The sequence below is a fragment of the Pongo abelii genome, chromosome 7 (genome assembly GCF_028885655.2).
Source record: "Pongo abelii isolate AG06213 chromosome 7, NHGRI_mPonAbe1-v2.0_pri, whole genome shotgun sequence".
In the NCBI taxonomy this organism is placed as follows: Eukaryota; Metazoa; Chordata; class Mammalia; order Primates; family Hominidae; genus Pongo; species Pongo abelii.
Genome location: NC_071992.2, coordinates 689,581 through 712,118, shown reverse-complemented (window position 1 = coordinate 712,118; position 22,538 = coordinate 689,581). Strand labels below are relative to the sequence as shown.

At 55.2% G+C, this 22,538-nt stretch overlaps 1 protein-coding gene across 1 annotated transcript in view; it reads right to left on the bottom strand.

Annotated features, from left to right (window-relative positions):
• The window catches only part of DLGAP2 (DLG associated protein 2), an 858,034-nt gene that overhangs the window by 762,636 nt on the left and 72,860 nt on the right, over positions 1-22,538 (bottom strand). The window lies entirely within an intron of this gene.

The following is a 22,538-nucleotide window of genomic DNA, read 5'->3' as shown; positions in this document are numbered from 1 at the left end:
AAAGAACAATTCTCTCCCAAATATAATCAATCGCAAACAAGACAGTATTACCAATTTTCAACTCTGTGCAAATCAACAGAGACAGAAAATAAAACAATTATGAGTTTTAGTACCTAGCAAATGCTGTGCAAAATGTGGAATTAAAAGTTCAATCACATGCTTCTCATGTGCACAGAGATGACTGTGTGGCTGAGGCAGAGAACAAACCATCGTGAGACAGTCGGGGCAGGGAGGTGCTAAGCCTTGTGATAACCACGGGGTCAGGTTCTGGCCCCGTGCCATGTGGAAGCTCTCGATTTTTTTCATCAGTGTAGTCTGAGCCTGTGAGTTCGTATCTGACACTGTTTCCCTGATGAGCTTCTAGCCCCCATGCCCAACAGTGCAAGAACACACACACACACTCAAGTCCTGGGGTTTGACGCCTTCGAGGGCTCCTCGCAGATCTGCCCTCTGTCTCATTCCACAGCCATGCCCATTCACTCACCTTTCCAGCACTTTCCAAAGGGCCTCAGGGATCAAGACCAGACCTCAGAACCCGCCCCCTCAGGAGGCATTCAATGATCCACCAGGTCTGAAAAGGCTACCGCCTCCACATCCCACGTGGAGATCAGAGACACACGTTTCCACACGGAGGCTCTGCCACATCCTTCCCTAAACTCAGTTGCCCACAGAATACTTTTCTGTGCCAACTTCCCATTAACAGCCAGAGGGGAAACGCTGACCTAGTCAGCTGCAGATGCCACCTAAGGGATCTCTTCCCTCAGTCTCCTCCTGGCTGAAATCACGAGCTGCTCCTGCTGGGTGCTGCTCCTAAGGAGGAGCTGCCCACAGGTGAGCCCCACGCACATCCACAGTGGAACTCAGGGCCCTGGCCTGGCATCTCCAGCACCGACCGTTAGCCCCAGACTAACGCGAGCACAGGCAACCCCATTCCACAGACATGTCTTGAAGAAGCGAGAATAAAGTTTCAATCAATGAAATCACAGCACGGGACTCCACCACCATCGCTGCCCTTTCACAGTCTCAGCCACGTCTCTATCACGTGCAGTGGCAACAGCGTTGGAAAGGGCCGCGAGAGGTCACGAGATGTGCGTGTGAGGTCAGTAGGACACATGCTTGGGGGCAGGAGGGTGGGGCTGGGACCCCAAGCTGTGATCCGCCGCAGCAGGACCAACCCAGGATGTCACCTCCATGGGAGCTGGCGACCCCCTCAAATGCCGCAGCTCCTGTGACCGCCCCTCCAAACCCTGGATTCTGACAATGCACAGAACCAGAGCGCTGGAGGTGCTCACGGGAGGCCCACATCCTGCCTCTGGGACTCCTTCAGGGTCAGGGACAGGCAGATCCCTCGCTCCAGAGAACTGCAAACCTCAAACCTCATCCCTGGACTCAGCTGATCAGACCTCACGCATGACACAATTGCATCTGCCAGGGCCTGTTTTATGCCATCTCTGTTCGATTTGAAAAAGGGCTGTGGGGGAGGAAATCGCTTGAGAGTCACCAGTTCAGATGCATGACATGTCAGCCGTATGACGAATGATCCCACGAGCCAGTCATGGGGTTCCCGGGGCAGCTGTGCACGGTCCATTCTCAGTGATCCAAGTACACCCGACCCCTGGGGTCCTTCCAGCCTCTCGCTCTCCCCAGGAGACAGCCCCCAGCAGCTCCGACCAGCAGAGCCACTCACTGCACCCTGGGATCTTGTCAGATGGTCCCACAAACACAATGCCCACCCTGCAGCTCCCACAGAGCTTTCCTTGAACCCGCCAGGTAGCTCTTTTTACTTGAGGATCCAACACAAATCATCAACCTTCCAGGGTAGAATCCACTTGTGACTTCCCTAAAAGTAGACAATCTGTGTTCGAAAAAGGCACTCATCCCTAACGTTGACAGCACCCTCCCCGCCACAGTAACAGGCAGGATAGTACATTAAATCCAGACCAGCCACGGCCTCTGCAAGACTGAGCACATGTGGCTTCCCACACCGGCTGTGGCTGGAGCAGGAAGGCAGGACCATAATAGGTTTATTTCTTCCTCTCTGAAGGATTTACAGAAGGCTGCAGAGGAGAATGAAATTATCCTTATTGCCCAAAGGCACTTTTAAAAGTTCAATTCCACACAACCTGCCTGTTCTACGGCAGCGTTTAGCAGCTGAGAAAGATCAGGAGGTGTGAGTTCTGCCTGCCATGGGTGCCGGGGCCACAAAATATGCTCAGCGGTCACCCCGAAGTGTCTGTCCACACCTGCCCAGCTGCGAGCACTGACACGTGTTCCCGAAATACTGATTTCTAACTCCTCCGTGGCATCAGCCTAAGCAGGGCCCTCCTCGTCTGAGGAAAGCAGAATCACAGAACATGGAGAGGAGCACCCCCGGGTCAGTGGCCGCACGTCCACTGGAGCTGTCACATGCAGCCATGTAATTTTTTTTGAGACGTCTTGTTCTGTCACCCAGGCTGGAGTGCAGTGGTGCAATCCCAGCTCACTGCAACCTCTACCTCCTGGGTTCAAGTGATTCTTCTGCCTCAGCCTCCCTAGTCACTGGGATTACAGGCGCCTGCCACCACGCCTGGCTAATTTTTATATTTTTAGTAGGGATGGAGTTTTGCCACACTGGCCAAGCTGGTCTCGAACTCCTGACCTCAAGCAATCCACCCACTTCGGCCTCCCAAAGTGCTGGGATTACAGGCATGAGCCATCACGCCTGGCCAACAATGTAATTTTAATTAATGAAAATCAGTTAAAACCTGAAATCTGGATGCCCAGTCACCCTGTCTACACACCAAATGCTCACAGGCTATGTGTGGCCAGTGGCCTCGTCATATGCCACGGATGTCAGACACGTGACTGATTTTCAGATGAAGAAACTCAGCCCCAGCCAGGGCTCTGGACACCCCACCAGCGTCCTCTCCACTCAGGGCCTGGACTGCGTGTGTTGCCTGCGGCCAGAGGCCCAGGCGCGGCGGCGCCTCTTCCTCACCCTCCCTGATGCCTCTGGTGCAGCTCCGTCCTCCAGGGAAACAGAGGATCCCTGATGAATGTGAGTCTGAGCTGGGGAAGTGTTCCTGTGGAACGCATCGGTCTGCTGCGGCTGCGTTAACAAGCACCATAAATCAGGTGACTTAACAGAAATGTGCCAACTTGGTTTCCCCCAAGACTATTTCCAAATAAGGTCATGTCTGGAGGCGCTGGGCTCCATCACACACTTTTTGGGAGACACGATTCAGCTATTACATCGCCAGGGATGCAGGAAGGAGGGGTTGGCATCCTCCCTGGCCGTGCCGTGCACCGAGTCACTGAGCTCTTGGTCTCAGTGGCCACATGTACAGAGTGGAGGAATAACACTCATACCAAGCAGGGGTACAGCAGTAGAAACAAGTTGCCTCGCGATGACGTCCTATGGGAAGCAATCTGACACTGGCAGCTGCTGTATTCTGAGATGGTGACAATCGTTACTAGCTCTGCACAAGCCACAGCCACAAAAATACACAGGCCTGTTGTGGCTGACTTTATGGACACGGCCTTGCACATGTATTGAGCTGACATCACAGCCTTCAAAGGTGCTGCCCAGGGGGCTCCGCAGTTATTTCTGCCGCCCCTCCCTGCTCTCAAACTGATGTTTGAACCAGCGGACGGGACGCCTACACTCCGCTTATCCTACAGCCAAACCCAGCTATTCCCCAACCTGCTGAGTAGCTTCATAAAACATCCTTGTTTGTAATCTTTGGCCCCAACCAACCTGTGACTGCCTCCAGAAATCAAAGGATAAAAACGTCCTGACATTAACAAGATTAAAGAGAATGGAGGCGACAAGATAACTCACAGGGACTCTGATGGCCGCGTGGGATCCCTGGCCTGCTGCTCCACAACACTCGTCTCAAACTCCCTCAACCGCCCCCGCCCACCCGCACACTTTCCACCCCCCCGGCCCCGCCCACCCGCACACTTTCCACCCCCCCACCCCCGCCCATCCGCACACTTTCCACCCCCCCGGCCCCGCCCACCCGCACATTTTCCACCCCCTACACCTCCAACCACCTGCACAATTTCCACTCCCCCCGCCCCCACCCACCCGCACACTTTCCACCCCCCGGCCCCGCCCACCCGCACACGTTCCACCCCCCCCGGCCCCGCCCACCCGCACACTTTCCACCCCCTACACCCCCAACCACCTGCACACTTTCCACTCCCCCCGCCCCCACCCGCACACTTTCCACCCCCAGGCCCCGCCCACCCGTACACTTTCCACCCCCCCCCCACCCCCGCCCATCCGCACACTTTCCACCCCCCCGGCCCCGCCCACCCGCACATTTTCCACCCCCTACACCTCCAACCACCTGCACAATTTCCACTCCCCCCGCCCCCACCCACCCGCACACTTTCCACCCCCCGGCCCCGCCCACCCGCACACGTTCCACCCCCCCCGGCCCCGCCCACCCGCACACTTTCCACCCCCTACACCCCCAACCACCTGCACACTTTCCACTCCCCCCGCCCGCACCCGCACACTTTCCACCTCCCCGGCCCCTCCCACCCGCACACTTTCCACCCCCCCGGCCCCGCCCACCCGTACACTTTCCACCCCCCCCACCCCCAACCACCCGCACACCTTCCACCCCCCCACCCCCGCCCACCCGCACACTTTCCACCCCCCCGGCCCCGCCCACCCGCAGACTTTCCACCACCTCCACCCCCACCCACCTTCCACGCCCCCACCCCCGCCCACCCGCACACTTTCCACCCCCCCCACCCCCGCCCACCCGCACACTTTCCACCCCCCCGGCCCCGCCCACCCGCACACTTTCCGCCCCCCCCGGCCCCGCCCACCCGCACACTTTCCGCCCCCCCCGGCCCCGCCCACCCGCACACTTTCCACCCCCCCGGCCCCGCCCACCCGCACACTTTCCACCCCCCCACCCCTGGCGTCCATCTCCTCGTGCTGCCAGCCGTCTTCTTCCGTCCCAGCCCGGCTGTTTCCTTGTGATTCTCGGCTCCCCAAAGCGGCGGGGGCTGTATCTCAGTCACCCTCACGCAGGGCACCCAGCGCGTCTGTGACTCATGCCAGGCTACCTGGGCTCAAACCTTGCACACGCCTGGACCCTCCACTCTCCACCGGCACGAACTGCACACCGTGACTCCTTCCTTGAACCCTCCGGTTGCCCTTGGAGCGCCCCCCCCCCCGCCCCCGCCAATGCAAGACCGCGTCTCCCCCTCACAAATTAAAACACAGTCCCAGAACAGACATCCGCTCTGTGCCAGGTACGATGGGGGCTCAGCGAGGACTCCTAGCCGGTAGGAATGATCAGAGCCCGAGAGGAATAAATGAACATGGCTGGGTGCCCGAGGAGGCGAGTGGCCAGGCTTGGGTCTGTGCCTGGGCACTGTCCCCCGTCTGCTGGCCTCAGCCTCAGTCCAGCCTGTGTCTTGCTTCTGGGGCAACATTCCTGACCAATCCCTCTGCGGTGGACCCACCAGGGCTCCTCGGTTCCGATGACCATGGATTGGAACCCCCCTGGGTTTCCCTGACCACAGAACCTCGCAGGTGCGGTCCAGTGGGGGCTGCACGGCTCCCACGCGGCCCTCCAGCCAGTGTCCTCCCTGCCCATCCCCGAGGATCCAAACTGAGCCACAGATGTCCAGCGAAGCCCTGGAAATCTCATGCCCAGCCTGCAAATGGGAGCAACGATGTCACAGGGCAAGTATTAAATGGCTGACAGCGTACGAGATGCTTGTCGATGAGCCTGGAAGGGGTCAAGCTCAAGCGTCAGGAGAACGACGCTGCCACGGCAATGGGGACGCCCTGGGCTGCCATCGAGGCTGTTCTTGATGGATCTCCCTCTCCAATGATCAAACGGTTTCAACTTCCAGCCCACACCCTCCCTGTACAACATGACTCCACATGCTTACATCCTGCTCTCCTCTGAGCCCCCACCCGGCATTTCTCAAGCCCTCGGAATACACGTCTCACCGTGATAATTTAACGTTTTGCTCCTCTCTGGATGTTCTGCCTGCACCCCCGCCTCTGCCCCTCACACTCAAGGGTCAATCCTCTCTACCAACCAAGAAGTGTTTCCACACTTGCTTTCTTAGCAGATAAACACTTTACTTTTTATTAATAAAGAGATTCACGTGTTCACTTTCTTTGGAAGAAATTCAAATAATATAGAAATAGATCGATTTGTGCAGTGGAGGACTGCATTGCTGTTTAAGCCTTTGGACCTACTTTTTGTTTGAGACAGGGTCTTGCTCTGTTGCCCAGGCTGGAGTGCAATGGTGTGATCATAGCTCACTGCAGCCTCAACCTCCTGGGCTCAGCTCAAGCAATCCTCCTACATCAGCCTCCTGAGTAGCTGGGACTGCAGGCACACAACATCATACCCCGCTAATTTAAAAAAAAAATTTTTTTTAAAGATGGGGTCTTTACCAGCTGGTCACAAACTCTTGGCCTCATGCAATCTTCCTGCCTCAGCCTCCTAAAGTGCTGGGATTTCAGGCATGAGCCACCACACCCAACCTATGCCGACCTGTCTTTTAAAACTATGTATATAGTTTTGACAATAAAAACTCATATCCTTCCACTTTTGGAAGTTCAAAATACTTCTCTGTTCTCTTCTCTTGGAACTTCTATTATTCAGCTGTCGGCCCTACGGAGCCCATTTTCTTTTAATATCTCACTTCTGTTTTCTGTTTCTTTGTGTTTTTGTTCTACTTCCTGGGAAATTCTCCCGCCTTCACATTCCAATCCTTTAGTGAATATCTCAGCTTCTGCCGTCCTGCTGTTAACCTCCCCGGCATTTCTCTCCACCAATGCTCCTTTCAGGCTGCAGCCGCCTCCTGGTGATGGATTTAATGCCAGCTCCTCCCTTCCAGTTTACATGTAGCCTCATAAACATGGGATGGGGCAGGAGCCATCCATGGGTGCAGAACTGGGGGAAATTCTGATGAGGAACAAGGTATCATGTGGTTTAAAACTATTCCCCACACACTGCTTATTTGCCGCAAGGGGAGACAAAGAATAGTAATTATATGTGGGCAAGACCACCAGCTCCAAGGTATAACCAAAATGAACACCAGGAGAGGATGTGGGCCTCGGGGCTCCAGGAGCGACACCGTGAAGAGGAGGGCGCCCACCGTCCACCCGGGAGCAACGCCGTGAAGAGCAGGGCGCCCACCGTCCACCCGGGAGCGACGCCGTGAAGAGGAGGCACCCACCGTCCCTCAGTGCCCTCTGTCCTCCTTTATTTTTATAACTTTTACATGTGAAGTTATTTCCAAACACAGAGGTCTTAAAGACGTGTTCTGCTTTCTCCTCTGTCACCCATCCTCCGTGTCTTCTGCCTTCTGGGATGGTGACTCTCGCTGTTCCTGTCGGCCTCAGGAGGGAGGGTGCATGTCCCACAGGGCATCCCACAGTCTCACCCTCTGCAGTTCACATAACAAGTGGTGTTTCTGTGAAACACAAGCAGCTACACCACACCATTGAATGTGCTTCTCCAGCCACACGAGCCTGAGACGTGAATACACGCTTTAGAGTGTCAAGAACATTAATACGTACTCAATTAATTCTTTCCAGCTAATTCAACCTAGAAGAAACTGCCTTAGGTTTGTTTCTAGAATATGTGGCATTACAAGCTTTCTATGAGATGAGACGTATAGCATTTTAATTTTTGTGATGCCAGGACTTAATGATTTCCAAGTTTGTTTGATAATGTCTTCTATGTCTGGCCTCCCTTCTATGGCATTAAAAGTAATTAAGAGATGAGGTGCCTGCCACCGCACACACAGCCAGAGAGGCCAGGACCGGAACTCCCCTTTGCCTCTCGCAGCCCAGTCATGTACCCCGTGTAACACCCATGCCTCTGCATGCAGGGCCAGTATCCTGGATCTTGCCAGCTCTAAGGAGTCACACTCACCACTGAGGCCCTTGTCAGCAGCATGGCCCAGGGAAGGCAGGTGCAGGCATCAGACAGGCTGCTCAGGGGACATCTCAGCTCTGCTGCCACGGGAAGGCCATCTTTGGCCAATGGCTCACAGGTTGTGCTGCACCTTCTGTGTCCAGGCGAAACCACAGCTCGTAGGGCAGCTGAGGACTGAAGGAGTCCCATGAGGAAGGCACTGTGGGAGCAGGTTGGACAGAGGAACCATCCAGGGGCTGGAGATGTAGCGTCAGTGGCGTAAAGACATCAGGCTGCTGTTTTGCTGGATTTCACCAGCACTGGGATGAGCTGCAATCAGTCAACAGTTGTAATCCATGAGTCAGAGGTCTTCACACTTCCACCGGCGTCAGAACCACCTGGAGGGCTTGTTAAACACCTTCTGCTGGGCCCACCCAGGAGTTCCGGGGCGGGGCCCAAGAGTCCATTTGTCCGTCAAGCTCCCAGGCACTGCTGGTGCTGCTGGTGCAAGAAACATTCTCTGATGTGCAGGGCTCAGCCTCCAGTGAAGAGGGAGATCCACTCCACTAACCCCCTTCAAAGCTGCCACTGAAACCCCATTTTACACTGGAGAGTGGCCAAGGCAAAAACTCACAAGCACCAGAAGAACGGACTCGGCGAGCACAAAGCAACAACTTCCACATGCTTTGTGAGATAAAGAGCAGATGGAGGGCCTTCTTAGAGCTGGGAATGCAGGACCAGAGGTCCCCACAGAGGCATCTGAGTGAGGACCCCAGCAATGAGCTGCAGGGACTGGAAGCACACGGAGTCCCAAAAGGCAGGTGCCTGAAAATCCACATCCAAACCTGTCGCTTCTCCAGGCCCCTTGCCTGCACACAGCACCCCAACCTCATCTCTGTGACTAGAGAAATGGATGAGAGGGCACCAGACACTGCACGGGCTTTGGGCGTGTGCCCTGTGGATGAAGCGTCTCAGTAAGTGCAAAGCTCGCACGCCAAACAGTGCTGCCCCGGCCAAGGACCACCTTCCAGGGACCACGCCAGGATGCACTTCAGCCCAAGGAGACGCGTGTGCTTTGTAAGAGATTTGGGGAGTGAAGTCTCCAGGCCTCACCTAAGCAGGAGGCTACAGCCCTGGCCACAGTGGGTTAAGTCATGGGATAAACATTTGCAAACACCATGGGGAACACTTCCGCCCCCACAGTCACAGACAAGAACAGCCTGCAGGGGCTGACTGAGCGCTTTCCTGCTGCACGGTTTACCGTGCATTTGTACGGGTATCCTAGACCTGGTACATGTGTTTTTACAAAAATTTATAACATTCATTCATTCATTTTCCAACCCACTTATTGCAGATCAGAGACACACGTGGCAGGAGCGCCCCCCAGCAGCTCAGGGTGCCAGGCAGGAACCAGGCCTGGATGGATGTCACTGCAGGCACTGAGACAGGGACCGAGGGAACACAGCAACTCGCTGCAGGTGCAGGGCTCTGGGATGTGGGAGGAAACCTGGTCCCCAGAGAAACTCACCCAGCCCTGGGGGAATGAGCCAACCCCACACGGACAGCACCCCAGCTGGGATCGATGTTTTCCTCATCAGTGTCATAACGAAACGCCGTTGAACAGAAGAGCGTTATTCACGCATCTGCGGTGCTCACTTATGGCTCACCCGAAACTCAGGATGCAGCCCTATGAGCCCATGGGGAGGGGGAGGGGCGGGAAGAGAGCAGCCGCCGGGGCAGGGAAGGGGCGGCAGAGAGCACGGAGGATGCAGGGGTGCCGGGTCATATGAGTGAGACGCAGCCCTTCACGCTCGCACACACCCCTGTGACTCCTCGGCTTCTTACCAGATGCCCATGTTTATTAGATGAGATTAAAACGGACTCATGTAAAATAACGTTCCAGCTAGTCTGCACAACAATTTTTACAACTGTGAGGAAGCAGCGCTGAAATGTCCTTAAGAAAAAATGTAAAATGACCGTGAAATTCATTTGGAGTTAAAGTCCTCCCAGGCCTTCCTACAGCTTTCCCGTTACAATGTAGATACATCCCCACACTCGTGGTGTTCACCTTCTTATTTAAAACATGCGTCCAACAAACCCAGACAAGAGCAAACAGGGTTTGGAGAAAGGAACGGACCCTCAACATGGCCTGGCAGGACCAGGGTCGCTTGGTGACAAACACCTGTGAAATAAGGGAGTGAGGGCGAGCCCATGCTCATGTTTTACACGAGATTCCGGCATCTCCATGAAACGTCAGCATTTGTCACAGTGAAAAGAGACCTGCTGCTGAACCCCTACTCCAAGCGCAGGAAGGGGGCTCCGATTCCACACCAGTGAGGGGGTTTCCTCCAATGCTTCTCCCTTGCGCCGGCAACTCTGGTGGCACTGAGGCAAGAACAGTCATTCAAAGCCTGTTACAGATGTAAAACTTGGGGCGACTCCACCCCTCAAATCTCTTACAAAGCACATGCATCTCCTTGGGCTGAAGTACCATCCATGAAGACTCTTCAAAACACAGAGAATTCATCAATTTATCAAGAGACACCACTTGTCTTAGCTGGGGCTGATAAAAGCCATAGACTGGGGGGCTTATAAATAAACAGCAGAATTCATTTCTCACAGTTCTGGAGGCTGCAAGGCCAGGGCGGAGGTGACGGCAGTGTCTGGGGAGGACCTACTTCCTGGCTCAGATGGTGCCTTCCTGCCATGTCCTCCCCTAGAGGACAGTACTTGGTCTCTTCCTCTTCCTACAAGGGCACGAATACCAACATGGGGGCCCCACCCTCGTGACTACATCTCGCCCTCATAGCCCCCCAGGGCCCCACCCTCCAAGCACCATCCCACTGGGGACCAAGGCTTCAACATAGGGATTTGGGGAGACACGTTCAGTCCATGGCACCACTTAGATGTCGGATAGGTACCCCAAAATTAGTGTGACTTCCCGAAATACATCATCTCCCCACCACCCAGCCCCCCCACCCTGGTGTCACCCCATCCCAGCAGCTCAGGATGCCAGGTAGAACTGGCAATGGTATCACCATTCCAATCCCCGGGCAGGTCCTGCACAAAACCCCGCATCCTCTCCTCCAAACCTGCATCCCTTCCATTATCCTCATCCAAAAAACCCTGGGGATTGACACCTCTCACCACTGCCCCACACCCACCTAGCCACTATCATCCCCATCCAACAAACCCTGGGGATTGATACCTCTCACCACTGCCCCACACCTACCTAGCCACTATCATCCCCATCCAACAAACCCTGGAGATTGACACCTCTCACCACTGCCCCACACCCACCTAGCCACTATCATCCCCATCCAAAAAACCCTGGGGATTGACATCTCTCACCACTGCCCCACACCAACCTAGCCACTATCATCCCCATCCAACAAACCCTGGAGATTGACACCTCTCACCACTGCCCCACAACGACCTGGCCAGCAACCATCCTCCCGCAGCCTAACCGGTCCAGCAGCCTCCTGTCCCATAACCCTCCTTCACACCACCACCGAAAGGGCTGTCGTAAACCTCGTAAACCCCAAGTTACACTGCATCATTCTGCTCAAAACCCTCTGCGATGGCCCCAGACATTTTGTCCTTAAAGGGCCTGAAGGCCCCATGCAATGTGGCTCGAGCTGCCACTCCCAGCCTCCTCTCAAGCTCTGGCTACACAAACCCTTCCTGCTCCTCATCAGCGCCAAATGTGTGGTCTCAGAAGGGGGCACGGGCAGCGTCCAGAGACCGACAGCCCCCTGCTCCCCGGAAACAGAGGTGGAGAGAGCTGCTGTGTCTCAGAAGAGGGATGGGGGGTGGCATCCAGAGGCTAACAGCCCCCTGCTCCCCAGAAAGAGAGGTGAAGAGAGCTGCTGTGTCTCAGAAGAGGGGTGAGTGGTGGCGTCCAGAGGCCGATGGCCCCCTGCTCCCCGGGAAACAGAGGTAGAAAGAGCTGCTGTGTCTCAGCACGGGCGGGGCTGCAGATAAAATGACACTGCAACTGCAACAGCTATTACATTATACACATCCATAACTTTAACAGTTTTATTTTTAGTTGACAGATAATGACTGTGTATATTTATGGAGTTCGATATGATGTTTCCATCCTGCATGCATTGTGGAATGACCAAATTGAGCTAATTAGCGTATCCATCACCTCAAGGATTTACCATTTCTTTGTGGTGAGAACATTTTAAATCCCCTCTTCTGGCTGTTTTGAAATATGCAGCTCCGTGTTATTATTAACTGCAGTCACCATACTGTGCAGCCTCCAGAGCCCACCAGCCCACCCAGCTGACTCCCCACACCCACCCCAGCCCTGCCAGCCACCACCCCACTCCCCCACCCTGCCCTGCCAGCCACAACTCCGCCCTTCCCATGCCACCCCTGCCATCCGCCACTCCACTCCCCCCACCTCACCCCTGCGAGCCGCCACTCCACTCCCCCCACCCCACTCCTGCCAACCACCACTCCGCTCTCCCCACCCCACTCCTGCCAACCACCACTCCGCTCTCCCCACCCCACCCCTGCCATCCGCCACTCCACTCCACTCCCCCCACCCCACCCCTGCCAACCACCACTCCGCTCCCCCCACCCCGCCCCTGCCAACCACCACTCCGCTCCCCCCACCCCACCCCTGCCATCCGCCACTCCGCTCTCCCCACCCCACCCCTGCCAACCACCACTCCGCTCTCCCCACCCCACACCTGCCATCCGCCACTCCGCTCCCCCCACCTCACCCCTGTCAGCCGCCACTCCACTCCCCCCACCCCACCCCTGCCAACCACCACTCCGCTCTCCCCACCCCACCCCTGCCATCCGCCACTCCGCTCCCCCCACCCCACCCCTGCCAACCGCCACTCCGCTCCCCCCACCCACCCCTGCCAACCGCCACTCCGCTCTCCCCACCCCACTCCTGCCATCCGCCACTCTGCTCTCCCCACCCCGCCCCTGCCAGCCGCCACTCCACTCCCCCACCCCACTCCTGCCAACTGCCACTCCGCTCTCCCCACCCCGCCCCTGCCAGCCGCCACTCCGCTCTCCCCACCCCGCCCCTGCCAGCTTTCACTGTGCTCTCCCCACCACACCTCTGCTCCGCCTCCATACACTTGCCTTGTCATAGATTCCCACATGAGTGAGATCAGCTGTGCTTGTCTTTCTGCGCCTGGCTTATTTGTCATGGTGTCCCCCAGCTCCATCCACATTTCCACAAATGACAGGATTTCATTCTTTTTTAAGGCTAAATAGTATTCCATTGTGTACATGCCACATTCTCTTCACCCACACATCACTCCTGGGCACGCAGGCAGATTCAGCATCTTGGCTGTTGTGAATGCACTGGAGGGGAGGGCAGCCCTGTCCCTGTCACACCAGTCTCTGTAACACGGAGATGTCTCAACCGTGCTGGAGTGACAACCTCCAAGTCTAAGGGCTGGAAGCCACAAAGATCACTCATTCCGTGTCCATCTCAGGCTGTGGGGAGGCTGCTTTGGGGGCGTCTCCCACCCAAGGGCTCAGCTGACTGAGCCTCCAACAGCAGAAACATTGCAGTGGCCATGGGAGAAGGAGACGCACACTGCTCCGAGAGGGCCCTTCCCACAAGGACGTCTCACGCACGAGGGGAAGACGCCCCTGCCTTCCAGAAGGGAAGAGCAAGAGGGGCCTGATGCCTGAGCCACACGTCCTGGGTGACCTTGGAAAGAGCAAGAGGGGCCTGACGCCTGAGCCACACGTCCTGGGTGACCTTGGAAAGAGCAAGAGGGGCCTGAAGCCTGAGCCACACAGCCTAGTTGGGGAAGAGCAAGCAGGGGCCTGACGCCTGAGCCACACGGCCTGGGTGACCTCGGAGCCTTGGGCCGACAGCCAAGGAGAGGAGCCTGAGCTACTCGGAGACGCCGAACCTCCCAATGCTTCAACAGTAACCATGGGAACCTCTGCACTCCGAGACAACCACATCCACATGGTCACAGCAAGAGGAGGGGCTCGGGCCCCATGCTGCTGGCTGAAGGGGGTCTCGTTCCGTCAGAGCACCCCTTGGAGACCCCCATGTCCAGAGCCTAGGCCAGCACCTGGCAGGGCTGGTGCCCTGCAAACATTTCCCAACAGAGCAACGGTTAACAGAGTCCTGGATAGACCTGCAGGCAGGAGGGCTGCTGGATGCTGTCATGAAACCACAGCAAGCCTAACGGACTTCCCTCCCTGCAGAAAGACCCTCCTGACAGCTTCTGGGCTGAGGGGCGGCCCCAAGGCCACACTGGATGGAAGGGCGGCTTCATCCAAGACCGCAGGACTGGACTCTAACCCCGCCCTCCCCTTCATGGGACAGGTTTCCTGCCTATCTGCTGCAGACAAGGGTGCATATTTGCTCCATCTAGCTAATTAAATCTAATTGAATTGATTTGCAATGTGAGAAATTAGATACGACAGGTAAGTTAGATGAATCACAGGGCAGCCTCATTGAATTGGTCATCCTGGCAGGGTCAAAAGGCACCCAGCAGTTCAGGGTCTTCCACGGTGTCTGCCTTCCTAGCTGTCAAGCAGAGAGAGACGTGAAGCCTTAAAGCTCAGAAGGAGCATTCTGCAAAACCTCATCATTTTACCCAAAGGGAAAGTGACTCTGGAGGGCAGGACTCTCCCAGGACCCCACGTCGCACGCAGCTCTGCAGGACCCGGCCTGCCCTCGGTTCCACTTCCGTACTTGCAGGCAACGGTGTCTCACTTCAGGTCATCTTGTAAAAGGCAAAGGGAGCCTCTTTAGCCCCGGGCTTTCCTCTGGAGGTGCAAAGTACTTCTGTGAGTCGAGAGCTTGAACCTGGAACCAATCATTGTTTGCACAACCACAAACCAATCCCAGAGGCAGGATGCAGACCAGGAGGCACGGGATTCCGTGGGGGTGGGTTGGGGGTGGGGGCCTGGCCATGCCCCGGCTGGCTAGGGATGCTTAGAAACTGCATTCATCTAACATTTCTGTAGGACTAAGAAGCTGCAGCAGGAAAAACCCTAAATTCCCTCCTAAACCTGAGATGTTGCTGCTACTGCTGGAGCACGGCCCGCCTGGCTCGGCCTCTCCTACCCATCCCTCTGCCCTGCCTGGTGGTTCCTAGTCTCCCCAGCCTCTCTGTTCTGCAGCAGAAACGGAACTGTGCTTCCAGCACAGGGAACAGACCAGGGAGCTGACCTACCCAGGGAGGCCACGCAGCTAAACACTCCATTTTCTCTAACCACGTTTGCTTTCTCCATCTAGCTGTGTTCTCCTCCCACGCTCCCTCCCCAGCCCCTGGCACCCCCCATTCTACTTTCTGCCTCTATGAATCTGCAACCCCAGGGGTGTTATATGAGTGCAGTCACACAGCATGGTCTTTCTGTGACTGGCTTATTCCACTCAGCATAGTGTCCTCAGGGTTCATCCATGCCACAGCCTCGTCGGGATTTCCTTCCTCTTTGAGGCTGACTCATGTTTGGCTGCGTGGATGGGCTGCTCTTCACCCATCCTCCCATCCATGGACGGACACGCCGGCTGCCGCCACCCCTGGCTGCCGTGCACAAGCCGCTATGAGCCTGGGTGTGCAGGGGCTGCCCCGAGACCCCGCTGTCCATTGTTTGGATCAACTCAGGAGGGGAACGGCTGGGTCACAAGGTGGTTCCGTCTCGAGTTTTCGATGCATCTCCATACACCATTTTCCACAGCATCTGCCCCATCTTCCATTCCCAGCAGCAGCGCCCAGGACCCAATTCCTCCACATCCTCCCAACACTTGTTATTCTCTGCTGTTTTGCCAGTGGCCATCCTAGTGGGGCAAAAGCGGCTTTCTCAGCACTGACTCATGCACACTTATGTGCACTGTTACAGGAAAGCATCATCCCCATGCTCTGTGTGGCACAGCCCCCAGACACCTGTGGATGTGGCCCCAGTCACTAGCCCGGCTTCCCTGCAGCGGCGGGAGCTCTCCCAAGGCCCTCCCCCTCCTCGGCTGGCTGGGATGTGTGCTTTGCGTCCCCAGGCAGTGAGAAGCTCTCCCAGGCCCTCCCCCTCCTCGGCTGGCCGGGATCCTGGCGTGCGTTGCACTCCACAGTGTCTTTCAGAATTCTCTTTATCTCTTTGTCATGGGATTTTTCTTTCTCAAGGGTCCTATTTATCATTTAAATTATGTCTTCCTACCCACACAACCCATCCTCTGCTCCCAGAACCAGCCACCTTCTGAGTCCCCGAGGCTCTCGAGGCCGGCCTCACGCTCTCTGAGATGGAGCAGTCCTGCGATCCGCCCTCCCCGGGCGAGGCTCCCATCCTGTGGCCCAGCAGCTGCCCACGCACGCATGGGTGCAGGGAAGGTGCCACCTGGCATCACCCGAACCCCGAGAGAACAGCTTTCGACCGCAGGGAGAGCGCATCCCCTCGTCTGCCATGCGTACATCTCACCAGGGCTGCACCGCTCACATTCTCCACAGCCTGACCTTTTGGGCGTCTGCTGTTTCTCAGCCCCCACCCCCGGCCTTTTTTCTGCTTTTCTATTGAAATCCTGAGCATTTCTCAAAATTAAGATGAAATAAAGCACCCTTCTTGACACGCACACGCCACACGGGTCCTGGTTGCCTTTCACCTTCAGCAGTGCCCTGAATCAATCTGCGGGCTGGAAGCCCACGTCCTCGGCCTTGGCAACTGGGGGGGAATATGCCTGATTTACCCCGAATTCCTCACAGCCTCCGAAAAGCACCCCCCAAGGGAGGGGGAGCCAGAAGAGGATGCCACACCCTGCCCACTGTGAAGGGGTGAGGGGAGGGAATCGGGGACACAGCCCTGCAAACCCATGGCACTGACCCGGGTCCTGGGGGGAGTGAGGACAAGGCGGAGCCAGTAAGGGGCACAGCCGGGCGAGCAGGAAGGTCACACAGCGAGGATCTCCCAGCCGGGGGGCCAAGGACATCCCATGCGGCAGGGTTGCCATGCCCTAGAGTTTCGGGGGGTCAGGAAACGTCCCAGGGTGGCTTGGGCACAGAGGGGAGGTTTGCAAAGGATAGGGGGCTGAGGCCAGAGACACACAGGAAGCAGATCCCAGCCACACTCTGCCAAGGGGATCTGTGATAGGACAACATCGAACCTGCACCTGGACAGGTGGCTCTGGTGGTGGCACCGGGTGGGTGAGGGCAAACCTGCAAGTCCCCACTGTGAGGCTCCTGAGGTAGAATCAAGAAAGCACAGGGCGGAATTACGCAGCCGCAGAGGGAAGAGGAGGAGGGAAGGGAGGAGGAAGGGGAGGAGGAGGTGCCTTCGAGACCCAGAAGAGAAGGGCCATCCTGGCAAGGCCGAGCAGAGGAATAAGAACCAGAACCAGAACGGAAGACGGCCCACGTCTCCAACCTTCCATCAGGCTGGAGTGGCAACTCCCGAACTATATTCCCACGGGTGAAAAGAACGTTCCATGGTCAAAGAAGTCGAAGAATCATGGAATAAACGCTCATCCAGGCGCCTGCAACGACAAGTGGCCACAAGCGCTCTGAAAAGTCCTGCCGCAAACCACACTCTGCCATGTGCGTGTGTGTGCGTGGCTCATCCTAGACGGCTTTTCTTAATGTCTGTATCAGAAACTAAATGCCCAAGGATGATTATTCTGGCCAAGATGGCTGACTAGAAGCAGTGCCGTTTGGAGGCTCCCATTGGAAAAAACCATAATAAGAGTGTGAATCCTTCACCGGCAGCCAAGGTATCCAGGTTCTCTCATCAAACTTCACTAGAAGGCTGGCGTGACCCACAGAGAGGAGGAAGAGCAGTGTGGTGAGGGGGCCACCCGAGAAACACACGGGGAAGGGGAGCCCCTTCCCCCAGCCAAGGGAGGCGGTGAGCGAGCACACTACCCAGTGGGGTAAACTGTGCTTTTCCCACGAAACTGCGCAACCCACAGATCAGAAGATCCCACTTGCAAACTCACACCACTGGGGCCTAGAGTTCCAGCCCCAGAACGTGACGATTCTTACAGCCTCTCAGCTGGAATCTGCTTAAGCCTACAGAACTCCTCAGGGGAGGGGTGACCAGCACTGGCTGCAGCGGCCTGCTGTCTAAGCTGTTTGAACTCCCTGGAGAGGGGCAGCAGCCAGCACTGGGGCTCACAATGGCCTAACACGCTAAGCTCCCCGGCACCCATTTCTATAGCTCCAGGCTGTGCTCTTCCCCTGCTGGAGCCAGGGAAGCTGAATGGCTTGGTCCCAAGACTTGTCCCCACAGCCCAACACACCCTGTGGCCGTCTGTGTCCAGAGTGCTCTTCAGGCCCGACCCTGACCCATCCTTCTTCAGTGGGTGGCTTCCCTGCAAGAACTCCAATAACTCCAGCCAGAGGCTCAGGGACAGACCCCAGAACTCCCTAGGCCTGAGCCCCTAGCTGCAGGGTGGCCGCAGTCTCTGGACCAGCCGACTTAGCCTCTCCTCCTGGGAGTTCTGAGGAATCCAGGCAGCCCAGATGCATGGGCTTCCCTGCAGTGAAACACACCCTCTCCACCAAGGGACAAAGTGCTTCATTATAATACAGGGCCTGCTGTTGGGCCTCTGAGCCCAAGCTAAGCCATCATATCCCCTGTGACCTGCACGTACACATCCAGATGGCCGGTTCCTGCCTTAACTGATGACATTCCACCACAAAAGAAGTGAAAATGGCCTGTTCCTGCCTTAACTGATGACATTCCACCACAAAAGAAGTGAAAATGGCCTGTTCCTGCCTTAACTGATGACATTATCTGTGAAATTCCTTCTCCTGGCTCATCCTGGCTGAAAAGCTCCCCTACTGAGCACCTTGTGACCCCCACTTCTGCCCGCCAGAGAACAACCCCCTTTGACTGTAATTTTCCTTTACTTACCCAAATCCCATAAAACGGCCCCACCCCATCTGCCTTTGCTGACTCTTTTTTCGGACTCAGCCTGCCTGCACCCAGGTGAAATAAACAGCTTTATTGCTCACACAAAGCCTGTTTGGTGGTCTCTTCACATGGACGCGCATGAAATAGGGTGCTGTGACTCGGATCGGGGGACCTCCCTTGGGAGATCAAACCCCTGTCCACCTGCTCTTTGCTCCGTGAGAAAGATCCACCTACGACCTCAGGTCCTCAGACTGACCAGCCCAAGAAACATCTCACCAATTTCAAATCCAGTAAGCGGCCTCTTTACTCTCTTCTCCAACCTCCCTCACTAACCCTCAACCTCTTTCTCCTTTCAATCTTGGCACCACACTTCAATTTCTCCCTTCTCTTAATTTCAATTCCTTTCATTTTCTGGTAGAGACAAAGGAGACATGTTTTATCCAAAACTCCAGCGCCGGTCACGGACTGGGAAAGCAGCCTTCCCTTGATGTTTAATCACTGCAGGGATGCCTGTGACTATTCACCCACGTTTCAGAGGTGTCTGACCACGCAGGGACACCTGCCTTGGTCCTTCACCCTTAGCGGCAAGTCCCGCTTTTCTGGGGAAGGGGCAAGTACCCCAACCCCTTCTCTCCGTGTCTCTACCCCTTCTTCGCCTTTCTGGGGGGCAAGAAACCCCCAACCCCTTCTCCTTCACCCTTAGCGGCAAGTTCCACTTTTCTAGGGTAGGGGCAAGTACCCCAACCCCTTATATCTCTGCACCCCGATCCCTTATTTCCACACCCCAACCTCATATCTCTGTGCCCCAACCCCTTTCCCACTTTTTTGGAGGGTAAGAACCCCCAAACCCCTTCCCTCCGTGTCTCTACTCTCTCTTTTCTCTGGGCTTGCCTCCTTTACCATGGGCAACCTTCCACCCTCCATTCCTCCTTCTTCTCCCTTGGCCTGTGTTCTTAAGAAATTAAAACCTCTTCAGCTCTCACCTGACCTAAAATCTAAGTGTCTTATTTTCTTCTGCAATGCCACTTGACCCCAATACAAACTCGACAGTAGTTCCAAATAGCCAGAAAACGGCACTTTCAATTTTTCCATCCTGCAAGATCTAAATAATTCTTGTCGTAAAATAGGCAAACGGTCTGAGGTGCCTGACGTCCAGGCACTCTTTTACACATCAGTCCCTTCCTAGTCTCTGTGCCCAGTGCAACTTGTTCCAAATCTTCCTTCTTTCCCTCCCGCCTCTCCCCTCAGTCCCAACCCCAAGTGTCGCTGAGTCTTTCTAATCTCCCTTTTCTACAGACCCATCTGACCTCTCCCCTCCTGGCCAGGCTGAGCTAGGTCCCAATTCTTCCTCAGCCTCCGCTCCTCCACCCTATAATCCTTTCATCACCTCCCCTCCTCACACCAGGTCTGGCTTACAGTTTCGTTCCACGACTAGCCCTCCCCCACCTGCCCAGCAATTTACTCTTAAAAAGGTGGCCGAAGCTAAAGGCATAGTCAAGGTTAATGCTCCTTTTTCTTTATCAGACCTCTCCCAAATCAGTGAGCATTTAGGCTCTTTTATCAAATATGAAAAAACCCAGCCCAGTTCATGATTCATTTGGCAGCAACCCTGAGACACTTTACAGCCCTAGACCCTAAAAGGTCAGAAAGGCTGTCTTATTCTCAAAATACATTTTATTATCCAACCTGCTCCTGACATTAAATAAAACTCCAAAAATTAAATTCCGGCCCTCAAACCCCACAACAGGATTTAATTAACCTCGCCTTCAAGGTGTACAATAATAGAAAAAAGTTGCAATTCCTTGCCTCCACTGTGAGACAAACCCCAGCCACATCTCCAGCACACAAGAACTTCCAAACGCCTGAACCACAGCAGCCAGGCGCTCCTCCAGAACCTCCTCCCCCAGGAGCTTGCTACAGGTGCCAGAAATCTGGCCACCAGGCCAAGGAATGTCTGCAGCCCGGGATTCCTCCTAAGCCACGTCCCATCTCTGCGGGACCCCACTGGAAATCGGACTGTCCAACTCACCTGGCAGCCACTCCCAGATCCCCTGGAACTCTGGCCCAAGGCTCTCTGACTCCTTCCCAGATCTTCTTGGCTTAGCAGCTGAAGACTGACACTGCCCGATCGCCTCAGAAGCCCCCTAGACCATCACGGACGCCGAGCTTCGGGTAACTCTCACAGTGGAAGGTAAGTCCGCCCCCTTCTTAATCAATACGGAGGCTACCCACTCCACATTACCTTCTTTTCAAGGGCCTGTTTCCCTTGCTTCCATACCTGTTGTGGGTATTGACAGTCAGGCTTCTAAACCTCTTAAAACTCCCCAACTCTGGTGCCAACTTAGACAATACTCTTTTAAGCACTCCTTTTAGTTATCCCCACCTGCCCAGTTCCCTTATTAGGCTGAGACACTTTAACTAAATTATCTGCTTCCCTGACTATTCCTGGATCACAGCTACATCTCATTGCCACCCTTCTTCCCAATCCAAAGCCTCCTTTGCGTCCTCCTCTCGTATCCCCCCACCTTAACCCACAAGTATAAGATACCTCTACTCCCTCCTTGGCGACCGATCATGCACCCCTTACCATCTCGTTAAAACCTAATCACCCTTACCCCACTCAACGCCAATATCCCATCCCACAGCATGCTTTAGAAGGATTAAAGCCTGTTATCACTTGCCTGCTACAGCATGGCCTTTTAAAGCCTATAAACTCTCCTTACAATTCCCCCATTTTACCTGTCCTAGAACCAGACAAGGCTTACAGGTTAGTTCAGGATCTGCGCCATATCAACCAAATTGTTTTGCGTATCCACCCCATGGTGCCAAACCCATATACTCTCCTATCCTCAATACCTCCCTCCACAACCCACTATTCTGTTCTAGATCTCAAACATGCTTTCTTTACTATTCCTTTGCACCCTTAATCCCAGCCTCTCTTCGCTTTCTAGTGGACTGACCCTGACACCCATCAGGCTCAGCGGATTACCTAGGCTGTACTGCCACAAAACTTCACAGGCAGCCCCCATTACTTCAGTCAAGCCCAAATTTCTTCCTTATCTATTACCTATCTCAGCATAATTCTCATAAAAACACACGTGCTCTCCCTGCTGATCATGTCCGATTAATCTCCCAAACCTCAATCCCTTACAAAACAACTCCTTTCCTTTCTAGGCATGGTTAGTGCGTTCAGAATTCTTACACAAGAGCCAGGACCGCACCCTGTAGCCTTTCTGTCCAAACAACTTGACCTTACTGTTTTAGCCTAGCCATCATGTCTCCGTGCAGCAGCTGCTGCCGCCCTAATACTTTTAGAGGCCCTCAAAATCACAAACTATGTTCAACTTACTCTCTACATTTCTCATAACTTCCAAAATCTATTTTCTTCCTCATACCTGACACATATACTTTCTGCTCCCCGGCTCCTTCAGCTGTACTCACTCTTTGTTAAGTCCCACAATTACCATTGTTCCTGGCCCAGACTTCAATCTGGCCTCCCACATTATTCCTGATACCACACCTGACCCCCATGACTGTATCTCTCTGATCCACCTGACATTCACCCCATTTCCCCACATTTCCTTCTTCCCTGTTCCTCACCCTGATCACACTTGATTCATTGATGGCTGTTCCACCAGGCCTAATTGCCACCCACCAGCAAAGGCAGGCTATGCTATAGTACAAGCCACTAGCCCACCTCTTAGAACCTCTCATTTCCTTTCCATCACGGAAATCTATCCTCAAGGAAATAGCTTCTCAGTGTTCCATCTGCTATTCTACTACTCCTCAGGGATTATTCAGGCCCCC